This window comes from Benincasa hispida, chromosome 11, assembly GCF_009727055.1.
Source record: "Benincasa hispida cultivar B227 chromosome 11, ASM972705v1, whole genome shotgun sequence".
Taxonomy (NCBI): Eukaryota; Viridiplantae; Streptophyta; class Magnoliopsida; order Cucurbitales; family Cucurbitaceae; genus Benincasa; species Benincasa hispida.
The window spans coordinates 80784837-80801274 of record NC_052359.1 but is presented as its reverse complement, the minus strand read 5'-3'; the positions used below and the strand labels follow the sequence as shown (position 1 = coordinate 80801274).

The following is a 16438-nucleotide window of genomic DNA, read 5'->3' as shown; positions in this document are numbered from 1 at the left end:
TGGGCCAGAAGTATCCGCTCTGAAGAATCTTTGCAGCAGTTCTCTGCCCATTGAAATGCCCTCCTTAAGAAGAATAATGACACTCAGCTAAGATGGGTTGTGTCTCCTCCTCCGGAACGTATCGATGCATTATGAAGTTAGGGTCTTGCTTATATAGAAATGGTTCATCCTAAAAATAAAACTTGCTGTCATGTATTAATCGTTTCTTTTGCTAAGAGTTGAAGTTCCCAGGGAATTGCTTGGTAGTCAAATAATTGATGATGTCCACATACCAAGGTTCCCTGCCTTCAACTCTGAACAGGCTTTCATCAGGGAATGCGACCTTGATTTCACTTTCTTGATCTTGCATTTCTTGATGTTCTAGCCTGGATAGGTGGTCAGCCACCTGGTTCTCGGTTCCCTTTCTGTTCTAAATATCTATATCAAATTCTTGTAGCAGTAGCACCCATCTTATCAATCTTGGCTTCGCGTCATTTTTACTCGTCAGAAATTTTATGGCTGAGTGATCGGTATATGGTGGCTGACGCACCAACTAGGTAAGATCTAAACTTTTCAATACCAAATACTACAGCCAACATTTCTTTTTCAGTGGTGTTGTAGTGTCCCTGAGAGCCATTTAAAGTTTTGGACGCGTAAGAGATGAGATGTATCAAATTTCCCTTCTTCTGCCCTAACATTGTTCCAACTGCCACGTCACTTGCGTCGCACATGAGAATAAAATGTTACGCCCAATCCGGTGCTATCAATACCGAGGCTATCGTCAATGCATATTTCAAGGTTTCAAACGTATCAGTGCAGTCTTTATGAAAATTGTAGGGTCAGTTCGCCTTTAGTAATGCGCTCAGTGGTTGCGCAATTTGAGAGAATCCTCTGACGAACCTTCTATAGAAGCCAGCATGTCCTAAAAAACTTCTTAAAGCTTTAACATTCGATGGTGGGGAAAGTTTTGCTATGACATCTATCTTGGCTTCATCTACTTCCAACCCAGCCTTGGATACTTTGTGGCCTAAGACAATTCCTTCAGTCACCATGAAGTGACATTTTTCCCAATTCAGTACAAGGTTTGTTTCCTCGCATCGAGCGAGGACGGCCTCCAAATTATCTAGGCATGAATGGAATGAGTCTCCAAAGACAGAGAAATCATCCATGAAGACTTCAATGGTCTTTTCTAAGAAGTCGGAGAAGATAGCCATCATAAACCTTTGAAATGTCCCCGGTACGTTACACACTGAATGCAAATGTTCCAAAGGGACAGGTGAACGTTGTCTTCTCCTGATCTTCTAGATCAATCAAAATCTAGTTATAACCAGAGTATCCATCAAGAAAGCAATAAAATTCTTTGCCTGCAAGTCTGTCAAGCATTTGATCGATAAAAGAAAGGGGGAAGTGGTCTTTCTTAGTTGGTGTGTTGAGCTTCCTATAATCCATACAGATGCGCCAGCCCGTGATAGTCCTCGAAGGTATGAGCTTATTATTGCTGTTGACTATCACAGTCGTTCCTTCTTTCTTGGGAACGCATTGGACTGGACTTACCTAACTACTATCAGATATAGGATAAATAACTCCTGCGTCCAATTTTAAAATTTCTTTCTTAACCACTTCTTTCATTATGGAGTTCAGCCTTCTTTGAGGCTCGATTGACCCTGACTTCCCTTCTTCTAGCCTAATCTTATGCATGCAATAAGATGGACTAATGCCACGGATATCTGCAAGCGTCCAGCCTATTGCACGCTTGTGCTTTTTCAGCATCTTCAAGAGAGATTGCTCGTTAAGCTCTATAAGATTTGCGAAAATGATCACAGGTAAAGTGTTGTTGGTTCCAAGGAATGCGTATTTCAGGTGACTAAGTAACTGTTTTAACTCAAGTTCTGGTGGTTCCTCAAGTGATGGACGCATTGGTTTTTTCTACCGCTCATTCAGACTTGCCGGCTCTAATTCTTTCAGGTTCTTCAACGTAAGGACCTCACATACATGGGTCTCTTCTTCAGAAAACTCAATACTGTTTAGTTGATAATATTCACTATCTGGGAACTTCAATGCGCTGAGTACATTGAACTTCACCTCTTGATTATCTACGCGCATAGTTAATTATCCTTTATGCACGTCGATTAAAACTTTCCAGTAGCTAGGAAGAGGCATCCAAGTATAATTGGTACCTCCTTATCTGCTTCATAGCCCAAGATAATAAAGTCTCCTTGGAATATGAAGTTGTCAACCTTTACCAGAACGTCTTCAATCTTTCCTTCTGGGTACTTAATTGTTCTGTCAGCAAGCTGTACAGGTAACAGGGGTGGGTTATGCTTCGCCAATTCCCAGTTTCTTAAAAATTGAGAGTGGCACGAGATTAATGCTAGCTCCCAAATCACACAATGCATGACCCACATCCAATCCTACTATCGAGCAAAGAACTGTGAAGCTCTCATCCTTCTGCTTCTTTGGTAGACTATTGCTTACTAATGCGTTGCACTCCTGTGTTAACGCGATTACTTCCTTCTCACTGACTCTTATTTTCTTCGTCAAAATGTCCTTAAAAAATTTGACATATGTTGGCATCTACTTCAAGGCCTTTATAAGTGGAATGTTGATATGCAACTGCCTTAAGAGCTCAAGAAAGCACTTGAATTGTTGTTCATCATTCTTCTTCATCAGATGCCTAGGGAATGGTGCATTCAACGGCACTTCAGCTTTCCTGCGTTAGACGTACTAGGTTCTAAATGGCTTGTAGTCTCAGACGTTCTTTCTTCTTGATCTATTGAATGTGTGATGTGTTCTTTCAAAGGATTGTTGTTTCTTGGATTCATTCTTCTTTCTTCAAGAGCTTTTCCACAACGCAACGTCACTGCGTGACATTACTCCTTCCCATTGTTGTTCCCAGGTGTTTCAGTATTGCTAGGTAGAACTCCAGGCTGCCTGCTTTTCAACTCGCTCGCTATCTGCCCTACCTGGATTTCTAGGTTTCTGATAGATGACACCTGGCTTTTTCAGCAACGCGTCATTCTGGGCTATGTATTCCATCAATAGGTTCTCAAGCAGAGATCCTGAGCTCGACGCCTATCCTCCTCTATTAAAGGGCTATTGATGTGGCTGATGCGTTTGTTGAAATGCAGGCGACGGTTCATTCTTTTGCTGTTGGTTCGCCCCTGGGTGGTGTTCCTGATGATTTCCACCTGTCCAAGAAAAATTTGGATGGTTTCTCTATCCAAGATTATATGTATTGGAAAATGGGTTGTTTTTAATGAAACATACTGATTGAGGATTCTGTGGGCAATCTGCATAGGAGTGAGGATCTCCACAACCCACACAGCTAACCATGGGCTACCCAAACACCTCTACCTGATTCACCTTCTACTGATTTGATACGTTTCCTAGGTTATGTTCTGCAAAAAGGCTAGTCATCGTAGCCACTTTAACAGAAAGTGTGGCTATTGCGTTGGAATCGATAGAATTAACGTTCTGAGATCTCTTCTTCCTATCAGCTCTTCCATTATATGTATCGTCCACCCATTCCATGTTGTGCTTAGCAATGGGGTCTAATATCTCTTTAGCCTCAGTGTAAGATTTGTCCATAAGTCCACCAGCCGCTGCAGCGTCTGTTGCCATCTACGATGCTCTATTCAATCCTCCATAAAATGTCTCCATTTGGATAGTTAGAGGTAGTCCATGGTTTGGGCAATTCTTGACCAATCCCTTAAAATGCTCCTATGCGGCACTTAAGGTTTCAGCTTCTTCTTGTTCAAAATTCATAATCTCTCGANAAGGTTTCAGCTTCTTCTTGTTCAAAATTCATAATCTCTCGATGCCTCCTCGCATTGGTGGTAGGTGGGAAGTATTTTTGCATAAATTTTTCCACCAACTTCTCCCAACTGGTGATTTCACCAGGCTCTAGTGAGCTCACCCATTGTTTTGCGCCATCAAGCAAATAATAGGGGAACAAAGATAGCCTGATTGCCTCTGGGATGATTCCAGGAATCACAAATTAATTACACGTTTTTAGGAAATGCTTCATGTGGGCGTGAGGATCTTCACCACGACCACCCCCAAATTATCAAGCAGTCTGGAGCATTTGGAGCATTACATATTTCATCTCGAACCTAGTCCTGTCTGGCATTAGGTAGATGATTCCTAGAGAGAAATCATATAGTATAAGGGACGCGTACTCTCTCATAGGACGCGTACTGCTATTCGCCATAAGGACTGGATTCTGTGCAAAATAAGCTAGTTGTTGAGCTAGTTGCTGCTTTACTCGTTCTTCTGCCATCGCTCATTGCCTGTTCTGTTGTCTGAGAAATTGCTGCCTCAACCTTCGACGACAGTTAGATCGATTCCTACGTTGGAAGATCCTTTCAATCTCGGGGTCGTATATGAATTCAGAAGTGCTCTCCCTACTCATAAACATTCACAAGCTTAGGCTTAGCTTGTAATACTCCTTCGACCGAAGTGTTCCTACAACAGATACAAACGAAATTTCTGGTAAGTCTTATTTCTGAATCCCTGGCAACAGCGCCAAAAACTTGTTCGTTCCTATCGTATTTCACTCTACGAGTGTATTGTACAAAATAAATTGTAAGAATAAGTTATAAGTATGAGTGATGCGTTGATGCTTTGATGCGTTTAAGTCTTTGTAATGTGTTGGTGTGTTAGAGAAATGCAACAGAACGCACAACACTCCTTCTAATGACGTTCAATTTTTCCTAAACCAAACCCAAGTATAAATATAATTTAGGTTCCTAGCAAGTCCAGGGTCGAACTCAGGGATTCAGTTAAACAAACGCAGACCTTGCGTTGTATCTATTGTAGGGGTTTTCCTAAATATATGAAGAGAAATGTGTTATTTACACTAAGTGGTGTGCCTGTGCAAGATGATACAAAAGAGTTGAATGATGAGTGATAGATCATGCAAAAACAAAGTTTAATGTGAGTGGATAGGTCGGTCTAAGATGAATGTACACAAACCATAATGTAATGTGGATGAGATGGGATGATTTGCTCATCTTTTGTTTATGCATTAGACTTTATTCAACACTTCTCAATGCGAATAACAAGCAAAACCTATCTCTAGGATGCATGCATCTAACACAGAATGCAATAAACACCAGTAAGTCTATCTCTAGCTGTACTAGGCGTCCTACTTGATGCAGCTTAGTTATTCTCTCGAATAATCTAAGTTAAAGATGCTTTTACCAATTGATCAAGTCGGCTTAAGTATTTGAAATGAGATTTTGCATAAAGTATAAATGCATTCAACATGAACAAGAAATAAACAATGGAAAAAAATGTGATGGATCAAATAGATGAATTTTATAAAGAAGCAAATTGTCTTTACAAAAACAATATTCAATCAAATGAAACGAATGTGATAAATGAGATGAAAGGAACTGAATCAAGCCGTAGAGTACAATCTCTTGTATCTCTTTGGCTCAATTCTGTTGTGCACAATCACTTGTATAGGGAGAGGACGAAGTGTCTTTCTCAAGCTTCGCTTCCTCCGCTCCCTGACCGACGGTGGAGGTGGTTCTCAACCCTTTTGATCATCTTGGCACCACAACACAGCTTAAACTACGACTACACTAATTACAGAGACTAAGGATCTTGATAATTTCTGAACTGAATAATTCTCACGACGAACTCTAGAGGGACTTCATCTATTTATAGGCATTGGTCATGTCCACTTGGTGAATGGGTAGCATTAAAGTCCATACCCTGGTCAACATTAAAGTTCATGCCCTGGTCAGCCGCCTGACTCTCGGGAGCTTTTCAGACGCCGCCTGCTGCTTGGAAGCTTTTCAAATGCTGCCTACTGCCGGTGCCCATACTTGCAAGTGGTGATATGACATAATTAGCTTGGATCAATGAATCTTCTCTATGTTGAATTTCCTCTTATGCATGACCCATGCGTTAGAGCTTTCCCTGCGACACCTTCTTGATTATGCATTAGCTTTTTGTAAAGATCCTGCAATACAATGCGTTAGTGCCGCGATATTTAGTAATAAAACTTCTTTTGCATGAGTTTTCTAATGTTTGAATAAATCCATGTGTTTCTTCTAAAAATGAGGAGAATTTATCATTATAAACCTTAGTTGTTCCAACTTAAGAGCAAAAATAACTTGTATTTCTACAAGTTATCATACTCCTCCCTACACCAAGATGAGTGCAAGCCCACACCTCTGCACGGTTCTCGTCCCTGAGAATAATGAGGAAGACTCTTTGGTGGTGTCTGTTCCTATTCATTAAGTTTGTGGACGCTGAGTTCGTGAGACCGAGAAAAGATGACTCGAATTAGAGAGGAACTGAAGAACTGGTCTTCAACGGGTATGTGATTTCTTAATTTCTTCCTCTCTAATTGCATAGTAGATAGCATGCTTAATAGGTTTTATTTACCTTGTGTTTTTGTCCTCTAGTTATTGTTCTATAAAAATAAAATTGAGACACGATCTTTTCCACAGCGAGTTTTCTCCTACTCCATTAGGGAATCCTATGCAATGAGTTTGCATAAGACCGGACCATGAAATAGTCACTTTTTACTTTATAACACCATTTACTCATAAGACTGACTATTTAAATACGATGACCTAGGTAACTCGATCTTAATCTTGAGCTAATTATGAACTTCTGTTTATTCGGGATTATCCTTTAATCTGCATGGGTGAGCGTAGCTCAACATTGCCAACTTAATAAGCCTCCCATTTTAGGGGTAAGACCTGATAGATAGCTGGGGGCATAATCTTGCAAGATGGAATTCATTCATACTTGATTCTAGGGATAGTAGATAGGTTGTTCTCTTAAATGCTAACTTTGGGTCTTAAACAAGGGGCCTCATTCTCTCATTTGGCTAAAGAGGGACGCGGTTTGATGGTTGGACCAAAAACCAATTGTTCATTGGTAACTTGACCTTAATCCTAAGCTAACTACTTGACAAAAATATACCTACAGTGAGAGGAGTGCAACTACTCGGCTTTAGTTGAGTGACGTGACAGTTAATGGATGTTGGTTAATTAGGTTAAAGAGTTAGCCGATTATCACTGATCGTTGGAGCCTATGATCTATATATCCATTACGTCCCCCTTCTAGCTCACAAACGGACTAAATCTTAAAAGAGCGTGATGAGAGAATTTGAAACATTCAAATTCGAATTAAGGGAATCAATAATTATATATGATATATTACACGTTTAATTGTCAAATTAAACAAAATCGAAGAATTAGATAATATTTAAATATGATTTAGATATATAAGTACATGAATAGCGATTTATGTTAGGAATTGGTGTTTAATTAATTTAATATTTGATATTAATTAAATATCTAAAATTAATTATAGAATTGATTTTATCAAAGTGAATTAATTATGAATTTTTTTCCATATTTCATTACGATTGAATATTTTGAATTCAACTAAAATTAATAGTTGAATTTAGATTCAATTTTTATTTTTAAATGGAAAATCAATTTTTTAGTGGTTTCTCCACATTTAACACTAAATCCCACTCATATTTGCTTTTATTTTGGTGTCAAGCTTTTAGACAATTAGATTGCATGCTTGATTCAAATAAAAACAAATTGATTCAGCTGAATTTTGGGCATGTAATTCGAAATTTCTGGTTTTTTGATGATGAAGAGGAAGTTATTCACTTTCTAGCTAGAACCCAGAAAATTTAAGGTCCTAGAGAATAGTAAGGAAGATCAAGTGGTGATGGAGATGAATTGCTAAAATGATGGAATTATAGTGTTTAAGATCCAAATTTCTTCCGCTAATTGCTTGCTAACTCCATCAAGGACAATCCTTCGTGAACAAGAGTTCATAATATACTCAGGTTAAGACTAAGTTGCCTAGGTCATCCTAGTGAAATAGAAATCTAACTAGTCAACCATGTTATATCTAATGGTTACTATTTCGCAGTTTGGTCTTATGTAAACTCATTGCATATGATACCCCCACTCACATGTCACCTACATGAACACATTGGATCATTGCGTTTGTATCAAATACAAAGTGAGTTGTATCCATAATGTTACCAGGATAAGGTACCTAGCCTTATTCCTATATCATAGATTCTTTAGGTTGTATGTTGAACATCGATCCCTGTATGTCTCCATATATTATAGATCATTTAGAAAACATTGGATGTTAGTTTATTAGATTTAGGGTTATTAAGACAAAATAGAAAACAACACAATAACATTTATTGAATTAACATCTATTACTCTTTATTAATGACGATAACTTAATAACAATTAATATCTACGAATTTTAGGGCATAAAACCCAACAATAATTTGAATCCAATTCAAATTAATTAATAAATTCTTCCTTCAATTATTTAATTCAAATCTTATTTAAATTATATGCGCCACACCCTGTTCCAGATTTCCCTTCTAACCTAGAACGAAGCGTGAAGACGTTAAACATCACTTCTCTCTATAACATCTAACATCCTAACTCTTAACATATCCTGTACTTAAGATCAAACCTAGACATCCAAACCCATTTTCAAAAATAATTTATGTTTGTTGATAGAGTTTAGGAATTTGATTCAGTTTAAATCATAATATTGTTTAAAGAGATTTATAGACTAACAGTAAGGATTATTTTGAACAAAGCCTCCCATGACATGTAACTCATAAGTTTTAGTTATTCTGGAATACTCTTAAATACATGCACAAACAATACAACAGATGTTTAACAACACTAGTGGCGTTTGACGGCTCAGTAGGTACTAGGAACTTGTCGCTACCTGGTGGTGGGGAAAAACATAAAACATGAAAGCATGAGCTGAAGCCCAGTGAGTGGTAGTTTAATATAAACATAAGCTATCACTTTTAAAATCATCAATAAAGTTTATCAAATCATTCAATAAAACATTGGCAAAGTATAAAAGATTCAACAACATTTTGAACACGTGCTAGTAAAACAGTGGCATGATCAACTCTCATAAACATATTATAAAACATTCAGTTGTTATAAAAAAACCACACAAACTCTGTACCCAAATACTCATTTACAATGGCGGGTTACTCTGGACAAAGAATGCCCCCCGCGGTGTAAACCAAATCACAAGGTCATACGTGCACGTAGAGCTGCCTCAAGGCTAAACATAGATACACACCACAGGCCCAGGTTACTCTGGACTCCCTGGTATACTCTGGCCACATCTGACCCAGTGGTAGCCCCCTGATAGCCTAGGTGGCGCTACAGGCGCAGGTTCTTTTGGACTTCCCGGTATACTGTGGCCTCAACTGACCTTGGTAGCCCCCTGATGGCCTGAGCAATGCTACTGAAACACATTCAAGTAGCACGAGAAAATAACCATCTCTTGGGTACAAGAACTAGTAGTTTGAAATCATTTTTCATAACCATTTAACAACCTTGATTCCACCATCAAGAGGTTTTTCATAAAAACCATACAAATCACAAGTATGTAAACTCTGATTTCAAACTACATTTTGATAAATCAAGATCGTATAAAATCATCAAGAATTTAGAAATCATGATTTAAACATTTTTGAAATATCAGTCAAGTAGAACAGATTATGCCATCACATTTCATAAATCATAACATACTATAATATATAATCAGTTTCTATATCAAAAGATTCGAAAATAAACCACTCACTGTTCATCGGCTCCTCCTCCTAATTTCGGTTTCTCCATCTCATGTTTATCCTGAAATTATATTGATAATCCTCTTGTTATCCTCCACATGACCATAATCCAATTATTTGAAAATTAATCTTCAAGTATAACGAATTTCACTTAAACTTTTACCAAATCCTTAATTTGTTCCAAGGTAGAGTTTGCTTTGTAATTTGGTCATTCAATTACTCTAAATTACTCTAAAATTAACTCCAGACCTTAAAATTAATCTTCAGTAAAGACTAATTCTATTCTAATTTTCCTTAATTTTCCTCATTAACCTAATTAGGGTTTACTTTAAATTAACCCCTTAATCAACTTCAAAGTTGACTTAAGATCCCAATTTCTTAGAATTCAAGGTTTAAGGTATCACAACAATACCATTTGGATCCCTAATTATGCTTGAGAACATCTTAATTAACCTAAAATTGATTTTCCATCTTTTAATGACGAACAATAGATGACAGACAGGAGCCAAAACCAGGAAAGTAAACTCTTTCTTTAACCTCCAGCCCAGAAATTTTCAGATATGGCCTCTGTTTTTCCGGTGAGCGTTTCAGACTTAAATTCATCATTTGCCAGCCATTTAAAGCTTAATTTGCCTATAACAACCTTTTACCCATCCCCTTATTTAACTTACCTCAAAGTTTTGACGTCCGAATTGCCCTAGAACTCCCGGAAGCGACCAAACTTCCACGGTACCTCTATTTTTTCGGCGAGAAAAAACAGAATTTTTAGAACTTAAAATCAGAAATTTCAGCCAATAACGATCAAATAAAAGAGCATATAACTCTAGAAGGACTTATAAGTAACTTACCTTTAAATTTGGAGCTTCAAATTAGCCTCTAACTCCACGAATTTGCTAAAAATCCGAGCATCCTCTGTTTTCGCGATAACTCTAATGCCACTGTTTTTCTTCGTTTTCCTTACTTCTTTGGCCAAATTTCTTCAAATCAAGCCTTCCATGAGCTTCTTATTTACTTCCTCTTTAATTTTCTTTCATTTTGCCCAATTTTCCTTCACAAGAACGACCCTAATTCGAAAACGACCCTCTTCCTCTCGGTTCTCATCACGTTTTTTCCCTTAATTTCCTTTAATTTCTAGTACGTTTATGTCCAATAAGTCTTAAACAAGCCAAACTTACTTTTAAGACTAAGAAATTACCAAAATTTCACCACTTTTCATAATGTTGACTTTTTTTAACTTCGACTTTAACCATTTGACCGTTGACTTTTACAATTTACTTTGACCTGTCCCGAGCATGCCAAATTCATCATCAAATTTACTTTACATGCTTAACTAGGTTTGTTATCTCAAATTATTCCTCAAATCCTTATTTCCGCTTCCTAAATGAAACAAACGTCAATCCAAATATTTTTATTTTTAATTATAAATCTTAACAAGAAGTCCACATTAAACTTTATCTCAAGTCCCCGAATTCAATCTCAACTATGTGCTTCTTAATATTCCAAGAAAGAGTAGAAGAAGAGAGGGCTTACAATATGGATCTCATCTAAATAATTAATTATTTAAATCATATTCAAATAATTCAATTCTCTCATTAGTTATTTAATTTGAATATTATCCAAATAAATAATTAATTGTTTGAATCATATTCAAATAAATTAATTTTCTATATTATAAAGTTATAATTCGAATCTCATTCAAATAATGTTTATAATAAATTCGTGTGATTAATTGAATCTAATACAATTAATATTTTTCTTCATAAAATTTGAACATTTCAAATTTTCTTTCAACATATTTGATCCTTGTTGGTCCATAGAGCTAACAAGGAGACCTTATAGACCTATAAATTATAAGCTCCAATGATCCAAGATTAATTAATTAAACTTTTTAATTAAATTAACCTTCATGCATTAACAATAGGGCAAACCACTATAGACCCATAGTTGAACTCTTATATATTGTAGGATAAGTTGTGTCTATTGATATAATCAATATAAGCAAATCAATCCTTCACGAGTTTTCATAACTACATCTGGGTCAAATGTCCGTTTTACCCCTATAATTACCTCTTTTTTCTTAAGTATCATTGATTCCTATAATGAACAATTTGTTTATGATCAACTATAAACCAAGTCCCTCTCAGGCCAGTAAGAGGGTATGGCTCATTGTTCAAGTTCTGAAATCAACATTTAAGAGAACTACTCATCTACTTATCCTATGCGGGAATGAGTGAATTCCATCTTATGAAGTCATGTTCCCAACTCCCCATTTAGCCAAGTCTCTAAAATGGTAGGCTTATTGAGTTGGAAACTTAGGTCATTCTCACCCATGAAAATCAAAGGACCAACCTCACAAGTATGAGTTCTAAATCACCCAGGATTAAGATTGAATCGCAAACGATCATCCTGAAATATTAATCTCATCAACTAAAGGATTTACAAAGAGAGATTAAATATTTTGTAGTTCGGTCTGATACAAACTCTTTGTATAGGATACCTCCACTCACATGCCTCCACATGAACAATTTGATCAAACCATTTGTAACTATTACAAAGTGGGTCATATCCATAGTCCCATCAAGATAAGCCACCTTATCCATAGTAAATTACAGGGCATTAGGGCACAAATCCAAACACTGTACAAGGAACCTGTTGAGTTTGTTTAGAAAATAAAAACCAGTCGTTGAGCTATTTGAGATTAAATTTTTTCAAATCTCCACATTAATCTCAACTCTGAAGTCTTCTACCTTTCGGTTCTGACTATCGATTACCCTTTTTTAGGTAACATGAAGTCGATCTGATCAAGGCACTTGCTGAGCTTGAGCTTCGAGACAAGTTTGGTAAGCATGTCAGCCACGTTCTCCAAGGTATGGACTTTTCGAACTTCAATAAACCCTTGTTCTATTATGTCTCTTACAAAGTGAAATTTTATGTCGATATGTTTTTTCCTTGATTGGTATTGTTGGTTTTTGAAAATATGGATAGCACTTTGGTTATCACAGTACATCTTAACTACTATTTGTTTGATGCCAAAGTCTTCGATCAAGCCCTTTAACCACAATGCCTTTTTTATAGCTTCTAAAAGTACCATGTACTCAGCTTCGATAGTTAATAAGGTTGTAATTGATTGTAGATTAGCTTTCCAGCTCAGTAGATTAGGTCCGTATAGGAAGAGATACCTTGTCTCTTACCTTCTCTTATCTTGATCCCCAGCGAAATTTGAATCAACAAACCTATAGAGCTCTAGATTTGTCTCTTTAATACTCTGGTAGATTAGGTTAGACTCGTTTAGACTAAATTAGATACCTAAATATCAATTTGATAGCTTCCCAATGCCTTCTCCTAGGGTTTGACATGAATCTACTCACTAGGCTTGTACAATAGGATAAATTAGGCCTACTAGAGATCATGAGGACATTAAGCTTCCTACTGCCTGACTATAAGGAACCAATTGCATCTGATTTAGGTGTTCCAAGTCAGTTTCCTTAGGTGAATTAGCTGAGGATAGTTTAAAATGTTGCATAATAGGTATAGTTACATGTTTAGCATTAGACATATTGAATCTTCTGATGATTTTCTCACAATAATTAGTTTGACTAATGCTTAAGGTAGAAGATCCCCTGTCTCTGTCAATTTCATTCCTAAGGATCTTCTAGACTGACCCATATTTTTTTATGTCAAATTCTCTCTTTAGGAGATTTTTTACATGACTTAAATCATCTTTAGAAGTCTCAGCTAGCAATATATCATCCACATAGAGAACTAAGTACACCTTGTTCCTATAGGTAGTTGAGTTCACATAAGTGTAAATGTCATTTTGAAACCCAATACTCTCAATGTAGTCATTGAATCTTCTAGACCAACATCTAGGAGACTATTTAAGACCATAAATGGTCTTGTTTAGAAGACAGTAGAGACCCTCTTTACCCTTTTCTACAAAACCTTTTAGCTAACCATGTAGATGACCTCATCTAAGTGACCACGTATGAAGGCTGTTTTAACATCTAATTGATATAATTCAAGATTGTGTTGAGTAACAAGGGATAACAAGAGTCTGATAGCGGTTTGCTTAACTACTGGTGAAAAAATTTCAGAATAGTCAATGCCTTCCCTCTGTGTGAACTGTTGGCCACTAATCTTGCCTTATACCTTGGCTTTTCATCTTTAGAAGTGCCTTCTTTCAGTTTGTAGATCCATTTAGATGCTATTGCCTTGCATCCTTTAGGAAGAGGAGCAAGAGTCCAAATGTCATTAATACTTAGTTTTGCATTTCTTCACATATAGCTTCAATCCAGTTTATAGCATCAGGGCAGCTTACTGCCTCTTCAAAGTTGGCTGGTTCCTGGTCATTTGGAGCTATAATTTCATTTAAAACTAGGTCCATATAGTTTACGTGTTCCTAGCTGGGGGAACAATCACTCTTCTTTGCCTATCCCTTGCTAGAGAGTACTGGCTCAAGTCAAGTTGAGCTCCAGTGGTTTCTCTCAATTGTCCTGTAGTGTCCTCTTCCTCTTCAGAATCATTAGAAGAACCATGATCTGTAAACTTATCTTTAGAAGATACCTCAATTCTAGTAGTAGGGCTTTTATGTATCTCAATTCTAGTCTTCTTCTTTTGCATGAACATTTCTCTTTATCTGAAGGTAACATCCCTACTAATCACAAATCTTTTCTCAACAGAATTCCACATTTTAAAACCCTTTACACCTTCAGTGAACCCAATAAACATACATTCCACACCCCTAGACTTAAGTTTTCCCTAATTTTGATGTATGTAACCAACACACCCAAATACCCTTAGGTTGTCTAAGTTAGGAGGGTGATTTGTCCATTTTTCTTCAGGGGTTACAAAGTTTAGGGATGTATGTGGACACCTATTTAAGGTGTACACAACTTAGCTTGCAGCTCCAGCCCAGTATTTTTCACTAAGAATGGCATATGAGAGTAAACATTTGACATTTTCCCATGTAGACCACTTCTCCATCATTTTCTTTATAGGTGTTAAACCAGGGTCTCATAGGTGTCCTATGGTAGGTGCATCCTGAATCCAAGACCCAATCATGTTTCCCAAGGGGTTAACATAATTGACCTTGTCAAGTGTTGAGGCTAGTGCATCAGAGTAGATGTACGAGCCTTCTAGTACAGAGGCTTCAGGCTACTTGCTTTTGGGCTCTTTTTCTTTCTTTTGATTCTTTCTTTTGAGGATGAAGCAATCTTTAATCAAATTCTCTTCTTTTTGCAATATTTGCATTTAATTTTCTGTTTTGGTTTGTTTTCCTCTATATGCTGCTGTTTTCTGTCATTTGATTGATTTGATTTGAAGTTCCCCTTCACAAACAACCCTTCACCATTTGATCATTCCTTCTTAACTACTTGCAACTCAAGTTCCCTTGTTCTTAGGGCAGATATTATTGCATCAGTAGATGTACTGTCCCTTCCATTCTTCAATGAAATTTTTTATTTCCCTATAGGATTATGGTAAAGAATTTAGAAGCACGTATGCTTCATTCTCATCTTCTATTTTCTCCCCAAGATTCTTAAATTCATCAACAATCTTTTTTGAACTCATCTAGATTATCAAAAAGTGATTTTGATGAATCCATTTTAAAGGTGAAAAATTTCTCCCTAAGGTACATTTTATTAGGAAGATCTCCAGTGGTATATAAGTCTTCCAACTTTGTCCAAATCTTATAGGCTGTCTTTTGATTAATGACTTGCCTTAAAACATTATCTCTAAGGTTTAGGACTAACATACCATAAGCTGCCAGCTTCTAGTCTTTCTTTTCTTGAGTTGTCACAGTGTTTGGGAGAATGGATGGATCAAGAAGAGCCTTGTGAGCCTTTTGTTGATCGAGAATGACTCTATTTTTTGCCTTCCAAAGGCCAAAGTCTCCCTTACCATCGAATTTCTCTATCTCATATCTTGCTAATGTCATTTTAGTGTGAATCTTGAATCTTGATAATCCAAGAACTGAAATATTTAAGTGTCTTTTGCTCTGATACCAATTTGTTGGGCTACTCCTTATTTCAGGCCCAAGTTGTTAAGGAGACCGATCTAAGTGAGAGGGTAGGTGAAACGAAAGGCTCTGAATGAGCCACGCCTCTCAATCTTCTTGACTACATGTGGTAAGAATCACTATCGCAGATCTAAGGGAAATCAGTGGAGACCGATTGAATTCCTTTTAGGTAAACAAAACTCTTTCTTTCTATCTCTCTACGTCGGGTTTCTGAAAACTCTCAACTCTCACTAAAATTCTATTGTTCTTGACAAATTTCGTAGTGGATAAAGAAGAAAATCAAGCATGCAAATGGAAGAAGAGAAAGAGGAAGAAGAGACCAACAACAACATGTACATGGTTTGCCAAAATGATGCCTACATCTACGGAAGGGAGAATCGTTTATTGAAGACTTTATAGAGATAAGTGTTTATTTTCTTTACAGATCGTGTACTAAACAAAATGATCAAGTTGTTTTTCGATTTGAATGTAACCTATATATATATAACTACAAATTTGTTATGTTGTCTGTTTAGAAAATAAAAACTAGTCGTTGAGCTATTTGAGATTAAATTCTTTCAGAACCAATTACCAAACATCATTTCGTTGAAATTGGCTTAAGTCCTCATGTATAACATTCATCCCAAATTCATCTTTCAGAGTCTGATTGATGTTTCTAAGCTTGGTAGGAGAAGTGAAAAAAACATTCCCAATTAGTTTGAGATAATCCACTTTCTCCTTTTTGCATGCAAAGATATCTATATTTAAATCACCTATTCTGTTACTTAAACGATGGTTCTTTTGAACACGGCTAAATACCGAAATCACCTCACTCTCAGTTTCTT

General features: G+C 36.7%; 1 non-coding gene across 1 annotated transcript; it reads left to right on the top strand.

Annotated features, from left to right (window-relative positions):
• Positions 1–3655: 3655 nt before the first annotated feature.
• On the top strand, positions 3656–3761 carry LOC120092296. Its single transcript, XR_005486003.1, has one exon. It is a non-coding gene; the product is annotated as a small nucleolar RNA R71 (small nucleolar RNA).
• The last annotated feature ends 12677 nt before the right edge of the window (positions 3762–16438 follow it).